Source organism: Oryctolagus cuniculus, chromosome 11 (genome assembly GCF_051225735.1).
Source record: "Oryctolagus cuniculus isolate XC-2025 breed Fujian yellow rabbit chromosome 11, ASM5122573v1, whole genome shotgun sequence".
NCBI lineage: Eukaryota > Metazoa > Chordata > Mammalia > Lagomorpha > Leporidae > Oryctolagus > Oryctolagus cuniculus.
In genome coordinates, this window is record NC_142877.1 from 19,570,845 (window position 1) to 19,598,462 (window position 27,618).

The 27,618-nt window shown below is 41.8% G+C and overlaps 1 long non-coding RNA gene across 2 annotated transcripts in view; it reads right to left on the bottom strand.

Annotated features, from left to right (window-relative positions):
- Positions 1–27,618, bottom strand: part of LOC149123363 (uncharacterized) — a 409,563-nt gene that overhangs the window by 157,607 nt on the left and 224,338 nt on the right. For both annotated transcript variants that reach the window (XR_016215848.1, XR_016215847.1), the window contains exon 3: positions 23,189–23,382. This is a non-coding gene — a long non-coding RNA (uncharacterized LOC149123363). The remainder of the gene's footprint in view (positions 1–23,188; positions 23,383–27,618) is intronic.

Below are 27,618 nucleotides of genomic sequence, written 5' to 3' on the forward strand. Positions count from 1 at the left end.
CTGCCTAAGGTAAACAGACCTGGGTGCTACAGTGCCAAAGATAATAGCAGCATCCAGGCCAATTAGATGAAACCATTATGGCTGGTCTCCAGCTCAGGGTGCTAAGTCAATCTCAACAGATGAGAGGGAGAATTGCTAAGAATATGACATCACACTGGGAAAGTCCCAGGCCTTCTCAAATATAAGACCTACCAGATGCAGGATGGGAAGTCTTGTGGTTGGCACAGTGTTTTGAAAACAACTCTAAGCCTTTGAAATACATGTGCAAAGCAAGAGTCATTTGGGGATGGAAAATGTAACAGGCTCAGCTGGTCTTTTTGAGACACATGATGTACTGTAAAGTAAACCTCATGACAGGGAAGCAGGCAGCTGTGTCTGCTGCCTCTTTGTTCCCTATTCATTCACCACAGCCCCCGCCTCCAACACTACTATTGATGCTGAGCATAAAGTCTGGTTTTTTTAAAACAGAGATAGACATCATGTCTCACTCTGCTGTGATACAGTTGACACCAGGGCCACAGACTAGTCACATGTATGGATGTCTCAGGTTAACAAGCTGAACTATTCAAAAATACCCAGCTCCTAATGAGATCACATGTTGGAAAGTGCACTCACTTAAGAAAGATTCCTCTACGCATATTTACTTTCCATGAGTAGGAACAAACCATTGCTATACTATAGTTTAACTCCCTCATATAAACTCATGCAAATCCAGTTGTGTGGGAAATTCAGTCCTGGGAGGAGGAGAGGTCTTCTGTAGAAACTGCTATGAATAATGAAGTCTGGGTCTTGTGACTGAATGTTTCAGAACTATGATCAACTTTCTCCCACACCAACACCAGCAGCAGCCTGCCACCCCAGCAAAGTTCTCACGATGGGAGTTCCAGATGGTGATTCTCCAAGCATGGTGTCAGCAGCATTCACATCAGCATCGCCTGGGAACTGGTAGAAACGCAAAATTGGGAGACCCACTCCAGATCTTGAATCAGAAACTTGGGAAGGGGCACTACCCATGCTTTAACAGACTCTCCAGATGATAGTGCTGTGTGCTGCAATCGGAGAAACACTGCTCTAGTCTGAATCCCCAGCTTCCTCAACTCATCCCTCAAAAATGCAGCCATCCTGGAATAAACAGAAGTTGAGTCTTGTCAAATTTCCAAGGATGTTACATTCAGAATTTTATGTACGAATCAGTTAGACTTTATTAGGAAGGGAAAAGTGTTCACAAGTCTAGAAGATATGACTGGTCCTCCCAGACACACTGTTGAATGTCCACGGGGTTATACATACCAGGAAAAGACCTGAACCTTGTGAGGCTGAGGCAGCTCCCTTTCCATAACAGTATGAAATAATTCTCAGCTTAGTGGTTAATAATTTTATTTCAAATAAGCATTTAATGCAGAATAACAAGTACAGAGTAATGTGCACAGATCACAAAATAAATACCCATAAACCTATGTAATCCCTAAGCAGATCAAGATACAAAATACGGCTACCACTCCTGAAGCTTCATGGTCCCCCCTCTTAAATCCAGTATAATAAATAGCAACAATTTTTATATATTCTACCTCAATTAGTTTTACCTGTTTTAAAAATTCATAGGAAACAAATCTTTGTATCTGTGCTCCTTTACTTAGTATTACATTCAAGGGTCACTGCAAACAGAAGCAACACGAGAGTTCCAGATAATCTACATCCTTGCCAACACTTGGTGCATATTATTGTGACTACGATGTGCATTTTACTAATAACTAAGAAAATTAGACATCATTTTATTTGGTTGTTGGCTATTTGCAGGTCATTTTTCATATGTGAAAGGTCTGTTCAAGTTTTACGCCCATTTCCCATTGGATTCTCTGTCCTTTTCTTATTGATCTGTAGAAGCATTTCCCGTATATTATGGATAAAGTCCCCTTGTTGAATATCTGTATTTTGCATATCATCTACTCTATTGCTTGCATTTTCACTCACTTGATGACATATTTTTATAAACATAAGTTCTTAATTTTAAGTAAGACCAAGTTAACGATCTCTCCTTTTATAGGTAGTGTGTGTCTTTCCTGGTGATATTGAACTACCCTAAGGTCATGGAAATATCTCTGAATTTATTTTTATAAAGATTTATTGTTTTACCTATTACATTTAGAACGGTAACACATGTGGATTTGATTTTTGTGCATGATGTGTTGCACAGTGCTATATTCAGTTTTTTCATATGAATATACATGTGGGCCAATGTGATTTACTGAAGAGACAAACTTTCTGCACTGCAATGTGATGTCACCACTGTCATAAATCAAGTAAACATCTATGTCTGCTTCTATTTCTGGTTCCCTAGTTGGTCCATCTATACCTTGTCTTGTGCCAATGCCATACCATATTAATTACTGTAGTTTTGAAGTAAATCGTTTTCCCTCTTATTTCCAGCTTTATTGACCTGTAATTGATGAATAGAAATTCTATATATTTATGGTTTACAACATGATGTATGTATACATGGTGAAATGATTACTGCAATCATGCTAATAAATAGCCATCACCTCACTTAGTCTGTTCTGTTGCACTTTCATATCTCCTCTTATTCCAGTTATTTTATTATATTTATTTTATAATACCTTTGTGAAAGATTTTAAAATCCAATAGTGTGATGCCTCAAGCTTTGTTCTTTTTCACAAAGATTTCTGTGGCTATTTACGGTCTTTTGTAGCTTTATGTGAATTTTAGGATTGGGTTTTCTATTTATGAGAAGAAATGTCATTGGATTTTGTTAAGAATTGCACTGAACTGTAGTTATGGATAGTACAGACATTTTACAATATTGATTCTTTCAGTACATGAATGTAGAATATCTTTGTTTATTTGAGCCTTTAATTCCTTTCATTAATATTTCAATTTTTTGTGTACAAATCTTTCACCTGCTTAGTTAAATTTGATACTAAGTATTCAAAAGTTTTTATTTTAATCTATCGGATTGTTTTCTTGATTCTTATAAGATAGTTCATTATTAGTATGTAGAAATGCTACTGATTTTTGTATTTTGATTTTGTGTCTTGTAATTTTACTAAGTTCGTTTATTAGTTCTAGTAGTTATTTTCATACATTTTTAGGGTTTTTCCTATCACATTATCTACAAACAAGAATGATGTAATTTCTTCATTATTAATTTAGATACTTTTTTATTTTTTGCCTTGCACAATTGCTCTGCCTGAGTGTTCTGGTACCGTACTAACTAGCAGTGGTAACAATGGGTATTCTCATGATCTTAGAAGAAAAGCTCTCAGCATTTCACTGTTGAATAAATGTTAGCTGTAGGTTTGTCATACATGACTTTTATTATGTTGAGGTACATTCTTTCTATATGTATTGAGAATCTATTAAAATGGATGTTGAATTTTGTCAAATGCCTTTTCTGTATGTGTTGAGATAATCATATGGGGTTTGTACTTCATATTGTTGATAGAGCATGCAACACTTAATGATTCATGTATGTCAAACCATCCTTGCAGCCTATAGTTATATATACCTTGACCATGTTGTGTGATCCTTTTAATGTACCATTGAATTCAGTTTGCTAAAATGTTGAGTATCCTTACATCTATGTTCATCAGGGATATTGGCCCTTAATTTTCTTTTATTGTAGTGTCCTTGTCTGACTTTGGTATCAAGTTAATGCTGGCCTCATAAAATGAGTTGAGAAGTGTTTCATCCTATTCAACTTTTTGGAAATGTTGGAAAAAGATTGGTGAAGTCATCAGGTTCTGGGTTTTTCTGTGTTAGGCAGCATTTTACTACTGATTCAACTTCCTATTGATTATTGGTCTGCTTGGGTTTTATATTTCTTCATGATTCATTCTATAAGTTGCGTATTTCTAGAAATTTGTCCATTTCTTCTGAGATATCTCATTTCTTGGCATTTAATTGCTGATAACATTTTCTAATGATCCTTTGTACTCTTGTGACATCAATTGCGATGTGTCCTTTTCATTTGTAATTTTATTAATTTGACTCTGATGTCTTTCATTCTTTGTTAATCTGGCTTAAGAAACATACATTTTCAAAAAACCAATTAGTTTCATTAACCTTTTCTAGTCTCTTCCTTCCTTCATTTCTGCTCTTTTTTGTTTCCTTCTTGCTGCTAAGTGTGACTCAGTTGTTTCTTCTTTTTCTAGTTTCTTGAGGTACAAGGTTAGGATTTTCATTTTAGATTTTTTATTTTCTTTTTTTTAACTTTTATTTAATGAATATAAATTTCAAAAGTACAGCTTATGGATTAAAATGGCTTCCCCCCCAAAACGTCCCTCCCACCCGCAACCCTCCCCTTTTCCACTCCCTCTCCCCTTCCATTCACATCATGATTCATTTTCGATTCTCTTTATAATACAGAAGATCGGTTTAGCATACATTAAGTAAAGATTTCAACAGTTTGCTCCCACACAGAAACATAAAGTGAAAAATACTGTTTGAGTACTAGTTATAGCATTAAATCTCAATGTATAGCACACTAAGGACAAAGATCCTATGTGAGGAGTAAGTGCACAGTGACTCCTGTTGTTGACTTAACAAATTGACACTCTTGTTTATGACATCAGTAATCACCCTAGGCTCTTGTCATGAGCTGCCAAGGCTATGGAAGCCCCCTGAGTTCACCGACTCTGATAATATTTAGACAAGGCCATGGTCAAAGTGGAAGTTCTCTCCTCCCTTCAGAGAAAGGTACCTCCTTCTTTGATGACCCGTTCTTTCCACTGGAATCTCACTCGTGGAGATCTTTCATTTAGGTTTTTTTTTTTTCCCCCCCAGAGTGTCTTGGCTTTCCATGCCTGAAATACTCTTATGGGCATTTCAGCCTGATCCACATGCCTTAAGGGCTGATTCTGAGGCCAGAGTGCTGTTTAGGACATCTTCCATTCTATGGGTCTGCTGTGTATCTCACTTCCCATGTTGGATCATTCTTTCCCTTTTTGATTCTATCAGCTAGTATTTGCAGACACTATTCTTGTTTATGTGATCCCTTTGGTTCTTAGTCCTATCATTATGATCAATTGTGAACAGAAATTGATCACTGGGACTAGTGAGATGGCATTGGTACATGCCACCTTGATGGGATTGAATTCGAATCCCCTGGTATGTTTCTAACTCTACCGTTTGAGGTAAGTCAGCTTGAGCATGTCCCGAATTGCACATCTCTTCCCTCTCTTATTCCCACTCTTATATTTAACAGAGATCACTTTTCAGTTAAGTTTCAGCACTTAAGAATAATTGTGTATTGATTACAGATTCAACCAAAAGTATTAAGTAGAACAAACAAAAAAAAATACTAAGAGGGATAATGTATTAAGTTGCTCATCAACAGTCAGGGTGAGGGCTGAGCAAGTCACCGTTTCTCCTAGTGTTCATTTCACTTTAACAGGTTTCCTTTTTGGTGCTCAGTTAGTTGTCACCTATCAGGGAGAACAAGTGGTATTTGTCCCTTTGGGATTGGCTTATTTCACTCAGCATAATGTTTTCCAAATTCCTAACAGGGATCACTTTTCAGTTATTTTCTTAAAAGTGTAAGCCTTTTGCAGTGCCAGCACACCGGGTTCTAGTCCTGGTCGGGGCGCTGGATTCTGTTCCGGTTGCCACTCTTCCAGGCCAGCTCTCTGCCGTGGCCCGGGAGTACAGTGGAGGATAGCCCAGGTGCTTGGGCCCTGCACCCGCATGGGAGACCAGGAGGAAGCACCTGGCTCCTGGCTTCAGATCAGCGCGGCGCGCTGGCCGTGGCGGCCATTGGAGGTTGAACCAACGGCAAAGGAAGACCTTTCTGTCTCTCTCTCACTGTCCACTCTGCCTGTCAAATAAATAAATAAATAAATAAAACTGTAAGCCTTCACCACTCCAAACTCCACTGTTAGAATGGTTCTTGCTTCGTCCCATGTGTTTTGGTATGCTCTGTTTCCACTATCATGAACTCAACTTTTTTTAAGCCTTGTTTATTTTTCTTTAAAAAGCAGAGTGACTGGGCAGGGTGGGGAAGACAAAGTGAATAAGAGAGAGAGATAGAAAGAGAGAGATCTTCCATCTGCTGATTCACTCCCCAAATGCCTGCAGCAGCCAGTTCTGAGTCAGGCCAAAGCCAGGAGATGAGAATTCCTTCCAGGTCACCCACATGGGTAATAGAGTCCCAAGTACTTGAGCCATCATCTGCTGTCTACTCAGACACATTAACAGAAAGCTGGATAAGAAGTGGAGGAGCTGGGATTTGAACCCACACTCTGATATGGGATGTGGGCATATTAAATAGTGCTTTAACCCACTGTGTGCACCACAATGCCCATCCCTCAGGATATTTTTGGCCTGTCTTTTGATTTCTTCTTTGACTCACTAGTTGTATAGGAGTGTGTTGCTTCACTTCCACATTTTTCTGAATGTTCTATATTCCTCCTGCGACTGATGTATAGTTCTATGTTAATGTGGTTAGAAAAGACACTTGCTATGATTTCAGTCTTCTTAAATGTGTTAAGGCTTCTTCTGTGGTCTACATATGATCTATCCTGGAGAGTGTTCTGTGTGAGCTTTAAAAGAATGAGTTTTTCTTCTACTGTTGAATGAGATGTTCTGCATATCTATGTGGTCCATTTGGTCAAATGTGTTCAAATCTACTATTTTCTTATTGATTTTCTGTCTGAATGATCTATCCACTATTGAAAGTAGGCTATTGTTGTCTCTTACTAATATTGTGTTGCTGTATATTTCTCATTTTACTTCTGTTAATATGTACTTTGTATGTTTACAGACCCTAATTTTGAGTGCATATATTTGTGCAATTACCATATCCCCTTAATTAGCCCCTTTATCATTATATTCTGACCTTCTTTCACTTTCCAAAAATATTTAAAGTATATTTCTTCTGATATAGGTATAACTGCCCTTTGTTCTCCTTTAGTTAATACTTGCATAAATATCTTTTTCAATCCCTTTATTTTCAACTTTGTGTATCCTTAAAGGTAAAAAGAGTATCTTGTAGGGAGAATATAATTTGATGTTTTTAACCTATTCATCCTCTCTATGTCCTTAGGTTAAGAAATTTAATCCATTTACACTGAAAGTAGTTATTGTGGGGCCAGCACTGTGGCGTAGCCTGTAAAGCTGCTGCCTACAGTGTTGGCATCCCATATGGGCACCAGTTGAGTCCCGGATGCTCTACTTCCAATCCAGCTCTCTGCTATGGCTTGGGAAAGCAGTAGAAGATGGCCCAACTCCTTGGACCCCTGCCCCACATGGGAGACCCAGAAGAAGCTCCTGGCTCCTGGCTCTGGATCAGCGCAGCTCCGGCTGTTGCAGCCAATTGGAGAGTGAACTGGTGGATGGAAGACCTCTCTCTCTCTCTCTCTGCCTCTCCTTCTCTCTCTGTATAACTCTGACTTTCAAATAAATAAATAAATCTTTAAAAAAAAAAGAAAGTAGTTATTGTGAGGGAAGAATTTACTGCTACATCTTAAAATCATTTTCCGAATTTCCTTTGTTCCATTCTTTTTCTCTGACTGCCTTCCATTGTAATGTGATGATTTTCAGCAGTGGTGTGCTTTAATTCCTTTCTCTTTGATTTTTGTGAATATAGCACAGGTTTTTTTCATTATTATTATCATGAAACTTACATTAAATGCCTTACAGTTATAACAATTTATTTTAAGCTGATAATGACTTAACCCTGACCTTGACCTACATTTTAACTTCTTCTTTCACATTTATGTTATTGGTGGCACAATTTACATCTTTTATACATTATGCATTCATTACCAAAATTATTGTAGCATTAGATATTTTAACACTTTTGTATTATGATTTAATAGTACAAGTAAAAGTGATTTATTCACCACTAGTACAGCATTAGGGTATTTTGAATTTGGCTATTTTCATGGCCTTACAATGAGTTTTATCCTTCCATATATTTTCTTGTCATTAGTGTCCTTGTGTTTTAATTTGAAGAAATTCTTTGTAATCTAGGTCTAGTGGTGATAAACCTCACAGCTCTTGTTTGTCTAAGAAAGTCTTTATCTCCCCTTCATTTCTGAAGTCAGGCTTCAAGGGCTAATCTCCTAGGCTGACTGTTTCTTTGTTAAGCACTTTGAATATACCATTCTGTTCTCTCTCCTGTTCTGAAAAGTTTATGCTGAGAGAGTTCCCCTGTATGTGACAAGTTCTTTTCCTTGTTTGTTGATTGTTTGTTGGTTTCAAAATTCTATTCCTCCCTTTCCTCCCCCTTAAAATCTGATTATACTGTATCCTGGGGAAAATTTCTTTGTATTTAATGTATTTAGGCTAATGAATCTGGGTGTTTTCCTCTCCACATTTACAAAGTGTTCTGCCCCATTTTCTGCTTCTCTGACATTCCCATAATGCACTTATAAGAGTACTTCCAAAGTTCATGGAAAATAGAATATAAGATATATTCATTTTGGTGTAAAAAGGTTTTAATCCATGCATACTTGCATTGGCTCACTTGATGGTGTCCCACAGTTCCTTGGGCTTTCTTCATCTCATGCTTTTCCTGGCGTGTTCCTCTGACTGAGTGATTTCCAAAGACCAGTCTTCACGCCCACCAGTCCTTCCTTCTGCTTCATCAACTCTACTGCTGAAGCTCTCAGCTATCTATTCTTTACTCTTTTTTTTTTACAAGTTATCATAGAGGTTACAGCAGCTTTAAATTATCAGTCTTATCAAAGTACAAGTTAGTACTTTCACTACTTCCCAGATATTTTGAAAGTTTTGTTCTTTACAGTTACCTTTCTGATAATTTAACATTGTTTATAATTGCATTCTGTGATGTTTGGATATTTGTGCAGATGGTGGGTTTTTTTTTTAAAAAAAGATCTATCTATCTATCTATCCATCTATATATCTATCTATTTGAAAGGCAGAGCTACAGAGAGGCAGAGACAGAGAGAGGGAGGTCTTCCGTCCACTCCCCAGATGGCCGCACGACTGGAACTGTGCTAATCCAGGAGCTTCTTCTGGGTCTCCCACACAGGTGCAGGGGCTCAAGGACTTGGTCCACCTTCTACTGCTTTCCCAGGCCACAACAGAGAGCTGGATTGGAAGTGGAACAGCGGGACTCAAACCAGCACCCATATGGGATGGCGGCACTGTAGGCAGCAGCTTTACCTGCCACACCACAGCACTGGCCCATGAAAATTCTACAACACTCCAACTCTATTTCTATCTCTGTCTACTTGTTTTTAAATGCTGCAATGGGGGCCAGCGTCATGGTGTAGTAGGTTAATCCTCCACCTGCGGTGCTGGCATCCCATATGGGCACTGGTTCTAGTCCCGGCTGCCCCTCTTCCAGTTCAGCTCTCTGCCTGGGAAAGCAGTAGAAGATGGTCCAAGTGCTTGGGCTCCTGCACCCACATGGGAGACCCAGAATAAGCTCCTGCCTCCTGGCTTTGGATCAGCTCAGCTCCAGCCATTGCAGCCATTTGGGGAGTGAATCAATGGAAAGAAGACCTTTCTCTCTGTCTCTCCCTCTCACCGTCTGTAATTCTACCTCTCAAATAAATAAAATCTTTTAAAAAAATATTGCAGTGACAAATGATTAGTACCATTGCTCAATATTCCTTATCTTCCATTAGTTGTGCCCACGTATTTATCCCTTCTGAGGTTCTTCATTATTTCATAATTTCCCTGTTATCCTCTGAGGTTTTCTTCTACCTAAAGAACTTCTTTAAGTAAGGGAAAGCCCTTAGTGCAAGCCCACTAGTACAAATTATGCCACGCTTTTTTATGTGAAATTCACTTATATGAACTTCACTTCTAAAGAATATTTTTCTAGGTATGTAAGTCTAGGTTGGCAATTATTTTCTTGAATACATTGAAGTTCTTGCTTCATTGTGTTATAGGTTGCAGAACTTCTGCTAAAAGTTTAGCTTTAAGGCTTACTTTTGCACATGGGAAGACAATGTGCCTTTTTTCCTTTTGTTGCTTTGACAAGTTCTTCTGTTTAATCTTATTTTCAGTGGTTTTATTGTGATGAGCCATCTATGTTTTAATTTGGTTTTAGCTTCTTAACTTCATCACACACCTTGTGTCTCTCATCATATTTGGAAAAGTCTTGGCCATTAATCTGCTCAAATGTTGATTCTGCCCCAATTCCCCAATGCTCTGGTGAACATAGGTTTGCACACTGTCTCATGCAGCTCTCACTCTTCCTATACTTTCCACCTGCTTTGTTTCCACCTTTCTGTTATTTACCTTTCCCTCAGCTGGGTCCAGTCTGCTTTAAAGCACATGTTTTGAGTTATTAGTTTCATTTATTTGTGTTTTCAGTTTGATAATTTCCTTTTGAGCATTTTCAGCCTTTTAGGTTAATTATATGTCTCTCTCTCTATATATATATATATATATATATATGTACATGTATATGTATATATGTATTTATATGTACATGTATATGTATATATATACACATATGTATACATACACACATCTATTTTAATAGGTGTATGATATGGCTTAAATATGGTTTGTCCCACAACATTCCTGTTGAGACTCAATCCCCAGCGGAGCAGTGTTGGGAAGTTCTATGGCTTTTTTTTTTTTCTTTTTTCTTTTTTTTTTTTTACAGGCAGAGTGGACAGTGAGAGAGAGAGACAGAGAGAAAGGTCTTCCTTTTGCCGTTGGTTCACCCTCCAATGGCCGCCGCGGCCGGCGCACCGCGCTGATCCGATGGCAGGAGCCAGGAGCCAGGTGCTTTTCCTGGTCTCCCATGGGGTGCAGGGCCCAAGCACCTGGGCCATCCTCCACTGCACTCCCTGGCCACAGCAGAGAGCTGGCCTGGAAGAGGGGCAACCGGGACAGAATCTGGCGCCCCAACCGGGACTAGAACCCGGTGTGCCGGCGCCGCTAGGCGGAGGATTAGCCTAGTGAGCCGCGGCGCCGGCCCAGTTCTATGGCTTTTAAGAGACGTGCAGGGTCATAATATGTCTAACCTCATGAAAGAATTAGTGTCTTTATTAAGTGAGTGAAATCTCACTCTCATAGAACCTGTTAACTTGTAAATTAAAACTAACCAAAAAGAGCACTAAATCACCCTCACTCAGAACTTAAAACTAACCTTCATTCTAAGCAAGAGTCAAGAGTTTTCCTTCATTCTTAATTGATCTTAAAACCAAAATATCTATCCCTTCATCAAATGAAGCTCTCCCATCCCAACCCCCTATCCTCAGAGATGGCCCTGGGCTCTGTCATTAACACTGGCTCTGATCAACAGGTAGTAGCTGTTTAAAGTGATGCAGTAGGAAGTATCCTACACTCACTTCTGGGCTCAGTAAGCAATAGCACTCTAATCAATTAGTGATGGCTGTCACAGATGAAGGATTAGAGGAGGGCAGAACCTATGTTAGGTGTTCCTCAACATTATTCCCAAACATACCTCTAACCAACTTAAGCTCAAGTTGCAACTCTAACTTGTATAGCAATTAGCATCCAAAGCCCTACTCTCTAATTTTGAGAGGCCATAGGCAAAGTCCCTAAACTGTCACCCAATCCTATAACCTGAAATAGTCGAATTGCTCCCAAAATGTTTTCAGTTGAACCACACTAAACTGAGAGTATTTGACCATTTTTGACCTTCAAAACTGTTACTTTCATAGGGCTAAAACTAATAATTTATGCATCCCAGACTATGCTTTTTGACTGAGATGGTGCAAAAGAATATAATAGAGAATTTCAACCCTACTATACTAAAGTCAAAGATTTTTTTATTATTATTGCTACCCTTCTCCTTGATGTGGTAAAAGCTTTGAGGGCAAGGCCAGGACTCAAGAAAGCAACATCTGGATGGAGCAGGAGGGATCAATTTTTCTGTGGTCTTGTGATAAATTAGTAAACGGAAAATCAAGAGTCTGGGACCAGAAAAGACTCCTCTTCCTCAGCCCTTCTGCCGCCTGTTTTCTTCCCTCCCCTTCTTCTCTCTCCAGCATCCAGTTCCAATCCACCTCTTCAGAGTCTACCTCTGTCTCTCTGGGGATGTGGGGGAGTCCTATTATATTGTCTGGAATTCCCCAGGCATTTTTTCTAGTTTTAATAATGTCTTCATTTTATAACCAGTTTTGCAGCTGTTTTAAGGTTCACAAGAGAGTTATCACAAACAAGAGCCCTTACTTTGGTGGAATTGACCCTCAGAGACACAGTCCAAGCTCGACAGTGGAAGCCTCAACTGAAGCTAGCATAACCTGAAAACACACTAAATATTCACCAAAAAGGAAAAAAATAAACTATGTTAAATTCATATAGTGCAATGTTATGCAAGATTTAAAAGAAGTACAGGAAAGTTATATGTACTTATAAGAAAGGAACTCTGAAACATCTTGTAGGATTTTTTTAAAGTATACTGTAGGGGCCAGCACTGTGGCATAGCAAGTAAAGCTGCTGCCTGAAGTGCTGGCACCCCATTTGGGCGCCGGTTCAAGTCCCAACTGCTCCACTTCTGATCCAGCTCTCTGCTATGGCCTGGGAAAGTAGTAGAAGATGGCCCAAGCCCTTGGGCCTCTGCACCCATGTGAGAGATCCAGAAGAAACTCCTGAATCCTGGCTTCAGATCAACCAAGCTCCAACCATTGCAGCCATTTGGGGAGTGAACCAGCAGATGGAACACATCTCTCTCTCTCTTTCTCTCTTTCTCTCTCTCTCTCTCTCTCTCTGCACCTCTGGCTTTAGGTAACTCTGACTTTCAAGTAAAATAAATCTTTTAAAAAATAAAAATAAAAAAATAATAAAGTATATTGTAGGTCAATAGGTGTCATGGAGTATGTGTGTATGCATAAATACATAGGAAGTGTCTAGAAGGAAAACACCACAATAATGATAATTAATCATTCCTGATCAGGAAAGACATCAGGGAGAATGGTCAAGGGGAATTTGGAGAGTATCCATAGACTTTGGGTTTTCTCATGGTTTAAATATATTCACATCTATTTACCTAATCCAAAATAAACAATTTTTAAAGTCACAAAGGATCTTCTGCAACAGGCTTAGGCCTTAAAACTACGAACTGTTCTAGTGTGGTCTTTGTAAAAGCAAACCCTAAGAACATAGATTCAAGTGCAGTTGTTTGATTTAATGGGAGATGACTTCAGGAAATATCAATAAGGGAGTAGAGAAATGAGCCAGGGAAGAGAAATCAATCAATAAAATGTGTGATATCAAGCAAGTTACCTCTCTAGCCAGCTGAATGCTATCCTTCTGGGGGACTCTGGGAACCAGAGTGGCACACACACAGTTACCCCACCGTAGTGGCAAGGGAGCTGGGGTATTTACATCACCCAGTTCCACTGCTCATTGGTTGAGGGTTGCTCCTAAGGAACATTAATTCCCTGGCACTCTGGCCTGCCCCACAGAGGGGCCAAGTGCTTCATGTTGACCAGAGAAAAGCTTTCAGTGAAGAAACGGAGAGGCTGACAGTCAGAAGTCATGGTGGCATGCACTCCAATGGCAAAAATGAGAAGATCTGAACAAGACGACATTTCATACAACATGTACAGAACCGTACCTAAACCCCACTGTAAGCCAGCAATGTTCAGGCAGTGCTGGGATCCTCTCTGGAGCTGGGTGAAACCTCCCAGGAGCAGTGACACCCCTCAGAAGGAAGTCCCCAACTCTCCTCATGACTAGAGGCCCACATGCCATCATCTCCTTGCCTTGGAAGACCCAGTCGGCCAACTTCCCCGAGTTTCACAGGAAGCCCTCAGTCTCCACTTCTCTCACAGAAAAGGAGAAAAGACAGAGACAGAATGGGTCTCTTCTTCCGGCATTGGCTGTCACTGACTTTGCTGACAAAACTTACAAAGCCAGAGGCCACTTCCAATACAATTCAGCCATTCAAGTGACTATTCAAGACGGTGACTTAAAAATCTAGATTCAAACAAAACTTGTCCTTATTGCATGATGTAGACAGGTCACCTCCCCAAGCCTTGCGAGCCTTGTCTAACATTTACCCTTCTTGCTGCATAGCTTTTTGTGATATGCACATCCAAGGGATGCAGAAAGCATTGAACACAATTCTTGGCACATAGTGAATATTCAACAAATGTCAGCTCATCCAGAAACTGAGATTTTTAAAGGTATATTTAACACTTGCTTTTTTCCCCAACTTTGCTCCTAGAGGTGTGGGAAAGAAACAAAGAGGAAACCTCATTTCTCTTCAAGCAAGAGGGAATGAGTCATGTGGCCTTGAGTCCTCAGACAGGAAGTCAGGTCCCCTGAGCCCTGGGAGGCTGCAGGCAGGAATGCAGAGATGGAGCCCACAGGAGCAGCTGACAGGGAGAGGTAACAACCATCTGTGACCCTGTAACCTTGGGCACTGGGGAAATGCCCCAATCCCCACCCCCACCCCCATGCCCAACCCAGATATTCCAAGTGCAGCAAGCCTGCTTCTATTGACCAGCCTTGCTCTGATTTAAATTTCAAATAGCCCATGGTTTTATTCTTTCCTCACCACCCCTGAAAGCTAACCATTATGGATTTTACAGGCCTCGGAGCCCTCGGCTCACACACTCAATTTGCACAATCTTTGCATAAGGAAAAAGGCAGTCGATGCAAACTGAATTAATTGTAATTGACCATAATATGCTTACAGAAATGCCAAGGAGTTTTCATTAGTAGATAAGCCCCAAAGTATCTGCAGATGATTTACATCTGCATGAACACACCGCATGGCCACAGTTAATTACGAGACCTGCCACGGAAGGTGCTTCATCAAACCCTGGCAAAGGCCTTCCGCGGGCCAGTGACACCTCCGGGGACCGACACATCTTGAATCGCTGCCTTTGAAGAGCTTTGAAGTCACACAGAGCAAAGCTGCCCCTGTCCAGCCCAGGCTGGGCCCTGCTGTATCTTTCTTTGTTCCTCCCTTGGGGTTGCTGTTTCCTTCCCACCCCATCCCACAGCCTCAGTCTCTCCCCTTCAAGTCATCATTGCTAAGACTGGCATTGAACTTGTGTGTCTTGGTTCAGACAACAAACCTGCATTCATTTATTCTTATTTTAGCAAATAGTTCCCAAGGGATCCTGTGCGACAGTCTCTGTGCTATGGGACACACCAGGCAGGGACCCATCTGTCACATGGAACTTACAGCCTAGTGATGTACTGAAAAACTGAAGTAACCGCATGATTATCAAGGAGCAATAATGGGCTGAGTGTAAAGAGCATGGCAGTGGAGGAAGTGGGCTGTTTATTAGAGAAAGTGGATGGTGTTAGGCTGAGACCTGAAACATGGGAAGACACAATACTGATCAGGCACTGAGACAAGAATGTTGCAAGCAGAAGAAATAACAAGTGCAAAGGCCCTGAGGCAAGCAAATAGCTACCATACTATAAGAACTAAAGGGAGACTCATGAGTCTGGAATATCCCAGTGAGCAGAGAATGGTGGAAGGTAAGGCAGGTAAGCAGAACATCCAGAACCGCCATGCTTAAAGTTTCCTTGGACGTAATTACAAAAGCTTTGGGAGCCATGGAGGTGATTCAAGCAAGTTCCTCTAACTGAACTCCAGTAGTTAAAAACTCGCTCTGGGGGCAAGCATTTGGCACCGAGGTTAAGATGTCACTTGGGGGGCCGGTGCTGTGACGTAGCAGGTAAAGCCACCACCTGCAGTGCGGGCATCCATATGGGTGCTGGGTCAAGTCCTGGCTGCTCCACTTCCAATCCAGCTCTCTGCTATGGCTGGGAAAGCAGTACAAGATGGCCCAAGTCCTTGGGCCCCTGCACTGCATGGGAAACTGGGAAGAAGCTCCTGGCTTCGGATTGGCACAGCTCCAGCCATTGCAAATTGGGGAGTAAACCAGCAGATGGAAGATTCTCTCATTCTCTCTCTCTCTCTCTCTCTCTCTCTCTCTCTCTCTGCCTCTCCTTCTCCCTCTGTGTAACTCTTTCAAGTAAAATAAATAAATCTTAAAAAAAAAAAAAAGATGTCACTTACAATGCCTGCATTCCCTATTAGAGTTCCTGGGTTCAAATCCCTGCCCTGCTTCCCATTCCTGCTAATGTCAGCCACTGGATGGGAGATCTTTCTCTCTCACTCTCACTCTCACTCTCACTCTCACTCTGTGTGTGTGTGTGTGTGTGTATAAAATAAAATAAGGGGTGGGCATTTGGCACAGTGGTTAACACACCACTTAGGTAATTGCATCCTATATTGGAGCTCTGGGGTTCAAGTCCCAACTCTGCTTCTGATTTCAGCTTCCTGCTAGCTTGTACCCAAGGAGATACAGGTGATGGTTCAGTTCCTGCCACCCATGTGGGAAACCCAGATTTCATTCTTGGCCTGGCCTTGTCCCAGATGCTGTAGGCATTTGGGCAAGGAAGGTTGTTCTCTCTTTGCCTCACCTCTCCTCTCCTCTCCCCTACCCTACCCTCCTTTCCTCTCTTCTCCTCTCCTCTTCTCTCCCCCCCCCCCCACACACAAACACACAAATAAACTTCTTAGGTATAAAAAATAAAATAAATAAAAATCACTCTGCCTGCTAGAAGCAGCAGGAAAATAAATTCTTAGGGGACAGACATGGAAGCAGGAGGACACTGTGGGAAGCATCCAATTGCAGGATGGGACAGGATGGGGCCTTGGCTTGGTGTCCTGTATCTGAGCTCCTTTCTCTCCCCAATGTTTTCAACAGAGGTCAACTTTGATCTCACCCTCTTGCTGTGGTATGTACAACCTCACCCTGTTCCCCAGGAGAACCCAGAGCTTCTAAAACTGACAGTGTCTACCACCTTCCTGAGTTCTCTACAGTAGCACTGTCCAGCAGAAATATAAGGCAAGCAACATGTGTACTTTTAAATTTTCTAGTACATTTTAAAATGTAAAAAGAAATTAGCAAAATTAACTCCAATAGTGTGTTTTATTTAACCCAATATATCCAAAATAGTATCATGTCAAGGTGCAATCAACATAAAATTAATGAGATGTTTTACATTTATCATGCTAAGGCTCCAAAATCCAGTGTATATGTTTAACCTACAGCACACATGATTCAGATTAACCATAATTCCCACGCTCAGCAGGCACGGGGGGCTGCAGGCATCACTACGTGGTAAAGCTCTGAATCTGCTCATGTGACTCCTTTACCATTCACGGCCCACCTCTAGGAAAGCTCACTCCTTTAACAAGAACCCTGGGGCCCACTGCAAGCCTCGATGTCAGGCTCCCTCACCCCCAGAGCCCCCGTGAATCTTGTGATTAACAGAACGCTTTATCATCGGGCCCCTGAACATAACACCATGCAAGCACAGGTCCTGTGACATCTTGGCCACATGAGCGCCAAGACTCGAGTTTAAGAGTTTTATACCCAGGCTGCAATTACATTAGCAACAAGCAGTTTTGCTGGAAAGCCCAGTGCAGGGTTTGCATATTAAGGGATGAGCTGCTTTCTGTAGGGTATGTTTTTCAGTAGTCTTTCATCATTGAGCACAACAGGTGTGTCTAAGTTCCAAGAGAGATGACAGGCAGGCTAAGCATACAGAGGCTGACTCAGATCCACTGTGAAGTGGGTCATGGCCACAGACAGTTACTGTGCTTGGCCTAACCTGTGGTTTTGGCAACAAATGTCAAAGTCATCAACAGCATAGCTGAAATGGATTGTGTACATATGTCATTGAATTCTTCTAACATACTCTAAGTGGGATATTACTTTCCTCCTTTTTTACTTATGGCAAAACAGACTCAGAAAGCTTTGTTGACCAGCCCAAGGTCCCACAGCTAGTAAAGGAAGGATCTGATATTTGAACTCCGGTATGACTCATAGCCACTGTGCTGCACTGGCTCCCATAACAACCACACCACTGCTACCAAGTTCACTCTAACTGAGGACATTCAAGTCCCACGCCCACGAAGCCATGCCCAGCAGAAGGCACCCTTCCTGTGACGCCAGGGCAGAAGGGATGGCTGATACACGACACAGCATTGGGGGTGGCAGGGATCAAGTGGAGCCTCTGCTTTCCTTAAGGAGAGGTAGACTTAGCTGCTGTGAGTAAAGTGGCTGCATTAGGGAGAAGAAAAAGCGGGGTAAACAAACACGAAAAGGAAAACACGGGGACTCCCAAAGCTGCTGATGAGACAGGACCTGCACCCTCCTCAGCCAGGAAAAGTTTCAGAGCCATGAGGGAGGCACCACATTTCCAGAAGATTGTCTGAGGAAAAGTTTCATAGTAAAGAAGTGACCGGAAATACAAATAGCTCAGAGACTCTGAAAACTAGCAGGGAGAGAGAAAAACAAACCACGCTGCTGTTGCCGCCGCTGCTGCTTCCACGGCTCCTACACTGTACCAGCCGGGGAACACCATCTTACCAGGAATAGGATTCTATTTATAAAATACTGGAACTAAGAAGGCTGAGGGGAAAACTTCAGTAAGTGTGTGACAAGATCTGCAATCAGCACAGAGACTCTGACGGCCAATATAGAGAGGGGAGCAAAGCCCAGTGCCTGCTGTCACCACGCACCACTCACTCCCCAGCTCTCCTGCTGGGCGGGGGGGGGGGGGGGGGTGTGCATCTTGCCCAGAAGTAAGCAGAAAGTGTTGTGATCCCCCACCACCGCCCCAGATAGACAGCCCCAACCACAGGAGAACCCCACAATCTGCACCTACTTTACATCAGGTCCAAGGGGCAGACTGGGGTCTGAGCGACTTCTTTGCTCCAAAAAAGGAACCCACGCTGCCTCCCTCCACACCCAGAGTAGCCGACCCAAGCTGCTGTGGAGAAACTGCAGCACTCACTCCACCTGTCTCAGGAGGAAGCAAACAAAAGCCCCAGAGACAGCAGCGGCACGTTCCAAGACCGAGAGCAGGCACCTATGAACCTGCAGCTGTGCAAGTTTAGGGTACAAGCCCTGCAGCTACAATGCGGCTCTGCACAGTCTAGGGAAGTTCCCCTTGGCTCCTTGGGGCTAGTTGCCAGCAACAGCACACACACACAATCCCAGAGAACCAGACCTAAGGAAGCCTCTTCTTAGTTCTTAGCATAGGAGGCCAGAGCGCCTCCTCCTCCCTGCCATGGGAGGCCAGAGCGCCAGTTCTAGCATCGCCTTTGAATGACCTGCAGGAGCTGAGGGCGGTCTCCCCTGTAACCTGCAACTCTGGAGCTGTCGCTGCTAGTACTGTAACACCCGGAGTAGTGCGTACTCACCTGTGGGCTGTAGAGGGCTCTGCGTGGATTCCTCTGCTTCAGATTGGTGACTGCCAGTCCACAGTAGCTAGAACTCACCCTGAGAGAACTGGGGAAGGACCCCACTGTATCCTACAGCTCCATGACTGTGACTGTTAATACTATATTCCTCAGAGTCATCCAAATAGTATCCTGGGGACGATGGGAAGTACCTATGTGCTCCAGACATGCACCTGCCAATGTGTAATCCTCAGCATAACCTCTGTTCGCCATGCAGGACTGTGCAACACCCCCTTAACATCTTCCAGTGCTGGGGCTTGGAATCTCGGCACTATAATCCCTAAAACTAGTCATGCCCACGCAGCAGGACCTGGGGAAGGACCTATGAATATCTGATAGTCCAAGGGCCATAGTTATTGGCCCCAACATCACTCATGGGGACATGCCAGTGTCCCGCCGGCTCTTGTAGACACTGCTGACACCAATTACCACTGAAGAAATTACTCAGAGGTTACATTTCTGAGCTGATCTAGAAGCAAAGCTAAATCAACAAATCTTAGTGATACCCCACATTCCATCTAAAGAAAAATGTCTTTCCAACAAAACCTGTTCAGTAAAAAGGAATTATTATGCCAGGTATAGAAATATCAACATAAGGACATGGAAACTATGAAAAAGCAAGGAAGCATGACACTTCCAAGAGAACACACTAGTTCTTCTGAAGTAGACCCTGATCTGAAGAAAACCTGTGGAATGTTGAAAAAGAATTCAAAATAATGAACCTAGGGAAACTCAATGAGATGCAAGACAACAGAGATAAACCGTTTAAAGAAGTGATAAAGGGGCCAGCATTGTGTAGCTTAGCAGATTAAGCTGCTGCCTGCGAGGCCGGCATCCTATGTGGGCATCGACTCAAGTACTGGGTACTCCACTTCTAATCCAGCTCCCTGCTAATGCACCTGGAGAAACAGCAGAAGATGGACCAAGTACTTCGGCCCCTGGACCCATGTTGGGGTTCTGAAAGAAGCTCCTGGCTCCTAGCTTCTGTCTGGCTCAGCCCTGGCAGTTGTAGGGATCTGGGGAGCAAACCAGCAAATGGAAGGGTCTCATTCATTCTCTCTCTCTCTCTCTCTCTCTCTCTCCCTCTGTCTCTCTGTCTGTCTCTCTCTTTCTCTTTCTCTGCCTTTCAAAAAATAAATCCATATATATGCATATATATATAAGATATGATAAAAACAATAGAGGACATGAATGAGAAATTCAATAAAAGAAATCTTCAAAAGAATAAAACAGAAGTTGTGGAGCTGAACATTTAAATTAACAAAATTTTAAAAAAAATACAATTGAGAGCTTCAATATAGAATAGACCAAGCAAGAAAATAAGCTTTGATTAGGAAGGCAAAACTTTTGAAATAACTCAGACAAAAATAAGGAGAAAAAAAGTTTTAAAAGAATGAAGGAGGCTGGTACCGTGGCTCACTTGGCTAATCCTCCGCCTGCAGTTCCGGCACCCCGGTTTCTAGTCCCGGTTGGGGCGCCGGGTACTAGTCCCGGTTGCTCCTCTTCCAGTCCAGCTCTCTGCTGTGGCCCAGGAGGGCAACGGAGGATGGCCCAAGTTCTTGGGTCCCTGCACCCACATGGGAGACCAGGAGGAAGCACCCAGCTCCTGGCTTCGGATCGGTGCAGCACCGGCCGTAGCAGCCATTAGGGGAGTGAACCAAAGGAAGGAAGACCTTTCTATCTGTCTCTCTCTCACTGTCTATAAATCTGTCAAATAAAAAAAAAGAAGGAAATCTATGCAAAATATTGGATATCATTAAGGAAATAAATATATATATTATAGGGATGTCTGAAGGGGAAGAGAAGGAAGGTATTGAGAACCTGCTGAATGAAATAATCTTGTAAAGTTCCCAAGTCTTAAAAGATATATGGCCATCCAGATATGGGAAGCTCAAACAGACTCAACGAGAGTCAACCAAAAAATGCCTCAGCAAAATGAAAAGATGTGTTTTGAGAAAATAAACAAAATAGACAAACTTTTAGCCAGACTAACAAAGAAAAATGAGAAAAATTCAATTAAATAAAATTGTACATGGAAAAGGAGACATTACAACCAATACCACAGAAATACCAAGGCTCATAAGAAACTATATGCTAACAAACTGAAAAACCTTGAAGAAATGGACAAATCCCTAGATACATATAACCTATGAAGACTCAATTAAGGTATAGAAGAAATAAACAGACTCATAATAAATATCAAGATGAAGAATGGGATGGGAGAGGGAGTGAGAGATGAGATGGTTGCGGGTGGGAGGGAGGTTATGGGGGAAAAAGCTGCAACAATTCAAAAGTTGTACTTTGTAAATTTATATTTATTAAATAAAAATAAATAAATAAATATCAAGATTATGGCAGTAATTAAAGTCCCTCATCAATGAAAAGTCCAGGACTTGATAGCTTTACTAAAGAACTCTACAAAACATTTAAGAAGGAACTACCTCAAATATTTTTCAAACTCTTCCAAGATACTGAAAAATACAGAACTCTGCCAAACTCTTTTTATGAGGCCAGCATAACTCCAATACCAAAACCACACAAAGATACAACACACACACAAAAACTATAGACCAATATCCTTGATGAACATAGATGCATAAATTCTCAACAAAATATCTAAGAACTGATTCAAGCTCTCCATCAAATAGATCATATATCATTATCAGGTGGGACTTATCCCAGAGATGCAAGTATGGTTCTACATTTAAAAAACAATAAATGTCATAAATAGTATCAACATGATTATCTCAATAGTCAGAAAAAGCATTTGATAATGGCATTCCTTCATGATAAAAAAAAAACACTTCATCAAATTAGATATAGAAGGAATATATCTCAAAATTATAAAGGTATTATAGGGTCAGTGCTGTGGTGCAATAGGTTAATCCTCCACCTGCAGTGCCGGCATCCCATATGGATGCAGGTTCTAGTCCGAGCTGTTCCTCTTCTGATCCAGCTCTCTGCCATGGCCTAGGAAAGCAGTAGAAGATGGCCCAAGTCCTTGGGCCCTTACACCTATGTGGGAGACCCAGAAAAAGCTCCTGGCTCCTGCTTCAGATCAGCTCAGCTCTAGCTGTTGTGGCTATTTAGGGAGTGAAACAGTGGATGGAACACCTTTCTCTCTGTCTCTCCCTCTCACTGTCTGTAACTCTACCTCTCAAATAAATAAATTATTTTAAAAAGGAAAAGAAATTTCCATTGTATCATTTACTGTTTTAAAAAAATAAAAATCCAGCTCTCTGCTATGGCTTGGGAAAGTGGTAGAAAATGGTCCAGGTCCCTGGGCCCCTGCACCCGTGTGGGAGACCTGGAAGAGGCTCCTGGCTCCTGGCTTCAGACGGGCGCAGCTCCATCCGTTACGGCCAATTAGGGAATGAACCAACAATGGAAGAGCTCTCTTTCTCTCTCTCTCTCTCTCTCTCTCTCTTTCTCTCTCTCTCTCTCTCTCTCTCTGTCTGCCTCTCCTTTTCTCTCTGTGTAACTCTTTCAAATAAATAAATAAAATCTTTAAAAAAATCAAAGGCACAAAAAAGTAAAGATGTTCCTTGCTTGCAGATTGGAATAATTATTATTAAGATGTCTATACTATACAGCAAACTACAGATTCAATGAAATCTATCCAAATACCAACTTCATTCCTTATAGAATTAGGAAAAAAAAATCCTAAAATTCATATGGAATCAAAAAAGACCCAAAATAGTCAAAGAAATACTGAGCAAAACCAAAACAAACAAAAAAAGAATCAAGCAGGAGACATCACAATACCTGATTCCAAAGCAATATTAATTTTAAAAGCATGGTCGTAACATAAAAGCCAGCACATAGATCAGTGGAACAGAATGGAGGGCCCAGAAATTAATCCACATACACACAGCTAACTGAATTTTGACTAAGGTGTCAAGAACGTATATTGGAAAAAAGAATAGTTTTTTCAGTAAATGGTACTGGCAAAACTGGATGTACATATATAGAAGAATAAAATTAGATTGTTACCTCTTAACCACCTTCAAACTCAAGACAGACCGAGGTCCACATGCAATTCCAGGAACTATAAAATTGCCAGAGCTGAACATAAGGGAAACACTTTAAGACACTGGTGTTGATGATAACTTCTTGGATAAGACTCCAGAAGCACAGTCAACAAAAGCAAGTCTCCATAAATGGAATCTTCTCAAATTTAGAAGCTCCTGCACAGAAAAAAAAAAAATAGTGTAAAAACACATCAGACAGAAAAGGAGAAAATATTTGGAAGCTACATACCTGATGAAAGATTAGTATCCAGAATATATCAGCAACTCAAAAAAAAACAACCATTCTGTTAAGAAATGGGTGAAGGATCTGAACAGACAATTCTCAAAAGAAGAAATACAAATGGCCAAAAAATAAATGAAGAAATGCACAACATCTAGCCAAAAGGGAAATGCAAATCAAAACCACAATGAGATGCCATCTCTGCTTACAGAAATTAACAAATACTGGTGAAGATGTGGAGAAAGAGGACGCTTATACAGTGTTGGTGGGAATGTAAATTAGTGCACCCATTGTGGAAAACAGTATGAAGATTTCTTTAAAAACAAGAAACGGAAATTCCACATGATCCAGCAACCACACTGCTGGGTATAGATATGAAATCAGTGTATGAAAGAGATACCTGCTCCATCGTGTTTATAGCAGCACTTTTCACAATAGCCAAAATATGGAATCAACCAAGGTGTTCGACATTAGATGAATGGATATGGAAAATACGATATGAAATACCCTTCAACTATAAGATTGAAATACTCTTCAATTATAAAAAAGAATGAGATCCTATCATTTGCAGCAAAACCGAGGGGACAAAATTGATGGAGGACATCATGTTAAGAGAAACAAACCAGGCCGGCGCCGTGGCTCACATGGTTAATCCTCCGCCTGCAGCGCCGGCACCCTGGGTTCTAGTCCCTGTTGTTCCTCTTCCAGTCCAGCTCTCTGCTGTGGCCCAGGAGGGCAGCAGAGGATGGCCCAAGTGCTTGGGTCCCTGTACCCGCATGGGAGACCGGGAGGAAGTACCCGGCTCCTGGCTTTGGATCGGCGCAGTGCTGGCCATAGCGGCCATTAGGGGAGTGAACCAACGGAAGAAGACCTTTGTCTCTCTCTCACTGTCTATAACTCTCTCTCTCACTAACTCTGCTTGGCAAAAGAGAGAGAGAGAGAGAGAGAGAGAGAAACAAGCTAGACACAGAATTTGCTCTCTTATATGTGGAAAGTAAAGTTGAAAAAAAAGATCCAATCCAATCTGAACACAAAATGTTGATCACTAAAGTCTGAGAAGGGTAGGAAGGATAAGAGGAGTTTATATTTTAAAGACTGGAGGAAGCTGGGTATGGTTCACTCATCAGGACAAACAGCCTAACATGAGATGTTAATAGGGGAAATGGTATATGGAGTACACGGGAACTCTTTGTATGATTACAATTTTTCTTTTGTGAGTTAGAGCTTCTTTGGAGTAAAGTGTTTTTAAAAATAAGATAAATAAAGAAAACATGAGAACTTCAGAAAATGAATCAAAAGTTAATCCTTTTTCTGAAGATGTGCACATTCCCAGTAAGAACAGCGAGCTGAAGCACCTGAGAGAGATGTGCAGTCTGATTACTTGGCATGCTCATGGGCAGCCAGCTACCCGACACAACTGTTAGCTGATTATTTCAGGACTCCCTGGCCATACTCTAGAATCAACGCTTCGCTAATACTCATATTTAGCATTAAACGAGTCTTTGGCATTTCCTGAGGTCCTCAAATGGAGTAATTAGTTCACAACTCAATGAAGTTGAAGAAAAGACACAAAAGTCTGAAGAATGAGGTGTTTGTTCATAGTGACCTTGTGCTAGAACTTGAGATATCTGTGACTCCATCCAGTGTGTGGAAAGGGTTCTTATGGCAGGCACGAGGGGGGACTCTATGAGTTCTAGATTGCATACAAACATGCATATGAGTGTGTGTGCACATGAGTGTGTACACATGCATGTGTACATAGATATGCATGGAAAATATCCTTATTAGGCCCTTATTAGGATACCAGTACCACAAAGAATTATCCTATTGTAGAGGAGTACAAGAAAGAGACTCAGAAAGCCTGAGTTGGGACATAGGTTCAGACACCTACTGGTTGTCCAACCTTGCAAATTATCTCCATTCTTACTGCCAGAGTTTTCTCATTTATAAAGTGGAAAGGTACTCTTCCTTCAAGGTTGAGAAGATCACGTGAGAACCTATAAATAAAAATCCTGGCCCAAAAACTCAAACTCAAGCAGTGGCTCCACTCTGTTCTCTCACTTTCTCCCACACCTACTGATTCAGCAGCTCCTGTGTGGCAGGCACTGTCCTAGGCCCTGGGATACCGTGGTTATGAGAACATAGCCCCACCCTTTCATTGCTTGGAATCTTGTAGGCAAAGATAGGCATAAACCAGAACACCTGTGACAGGTGACAGGTGCAGCAAGTGCTACAGAAAAGATAAAGCAAGGCAAGACCTGGAGTGCCAGAACAGACTGAGGCTGCTATTCAATAGGGAGAGGCCTGGGAGGGCATCCCTGGGGGATTCTGAGCAGGAACCTGAAAGAGGTGAGGAAGGGCTCCACTCAGAAACCTGGGAAATCATTCTTGATAGAGATGGAAGAGCGAAAGTAGAGGCCCTGATGTGGGAACACGCTTGGCATGTTGGGGAACAGAATAGGTCTTTCTGATGCTCTCATCACACAAGGTGGGTGAGTCCCGTGGATTATGGAGTAATTCATTCCCCTCAACAGTGGGCATAAATTAATCTCTCTCCACTAGGACTAAGTGGGGATACTAGGCCAGGCACACACACACACCAAGCACCTAGTGTCATCTGAATGACCATCAGAAAAGTGTAGCCCAACTCTGACTATCATCACCCATCCACTGTCCCTCAGGCCCTCTTCTTGGAGAAGGGCCTCTGGGTTGTCCCTTACTGCTCTCGTCCCCATACAACGGATTCACAACCACAGCTGTAAAGGAGCCTATATCCCTAGACTCCATTATATTATTTATTGCCATGTAACAAACCACTTCTGAATGGATTAAAGCAGCAATCATTTATTTAGTTCACAAATTACATTTGAGCACAGAGAGCCAAGCTCTGCTCCTTGAGACATCAGCTCAGCAGTTTGACTGATGCTACTTCTAAAAGAACTCACTCACTTGGCTGTCAGCTGGAAGCTTAGGCAAAGCTGAGGGCCAGCCAGGGTTCCCAGGTCCTCTCCACATGATTCTCATCACATGGGCCAGTTCATGGGCTACTTGGGCTTCCTCATAATAACCTGCTTGGGTTCCAAGAATGAGTACCCAAGAAAAAGGAAGCATAAACTCTCAGTTTCTAAAGACCTGGGCCCAGAAACTGAGACAATGTAACTGACCAAATTCTATTGGTCAACCAATCACAGCAATCAGATCCAAAGTTGAGAAATCTCCCATTTCAATCAAACTAGTGTCAAATAATTATGGGATTATGTTTTAAAACCACCATAACTTGGACTGGCCTTCTATGATCCCCAAACTCCCAGGACATGTATGCAGAACATTTATGATATTTCACCCTAAAGCATTGGCATGCTTTTCTCCTGAGTCTGAGATCCTAAAAATTGCAAAAAGGCTGTGTCAGTTACCTCTTTCCATGTAACAGACTACTCCAAATCTCTGCTTACAATTCTGTGGATCAACAAACTGAACTGAATTTGGGCAGTTTTTCTGATGACCTCTGTTGGGATATTTCACACACCATGATCAGCCTCTGGTCAGTTACATGACTTCTGTGACCTGTCTGGTGTTCAGCACGGTAATAGGAACAGCAAATTGCCCCCTCCTGCCCTGAAAACCATTGGCTTAAACAAAGTTCTTTGATAAACTTGTGGGTGTCTAAACCTCAAATAAAACTGATTCTAAGGAATTTCAAGTCGGATATACATCTAGGGAAAATAGAGTTGGCATTTAGGATTTAGCTCAGTGTTAGAACTACCCAGAGTGAAAGGTACCAGTGGGTATAGAGAAACAGACTTTCAGGGATGTCCAGGTAAAATACCTAATATCCCTGAGAAGTGATCGTTGACTTATTTGGCCTTGCAATAAACATCTTGGAATATACTGAGTTTCAGTATAGCACACACATTGCCGAAATTTCTAGAAATAGAAAGGATCAAGTGGGTTCCCCAAATCAGGTCTTCCAGGTGAATTACTGGTTGGACATATTGATTCTACATGACAGCAAGGTAAGATTGAGACTGGTATTGATTTGACCTGCTCTGCAGCCCTGGACCACGGGTTATATAAGAAATCCTCATGGAACACCAGATATGCTTGCCAACCAAAAACAGCTTCCCTCAAACATGAGATCTAATACGTGAACATTAATTCTGGTGTATCCAGAG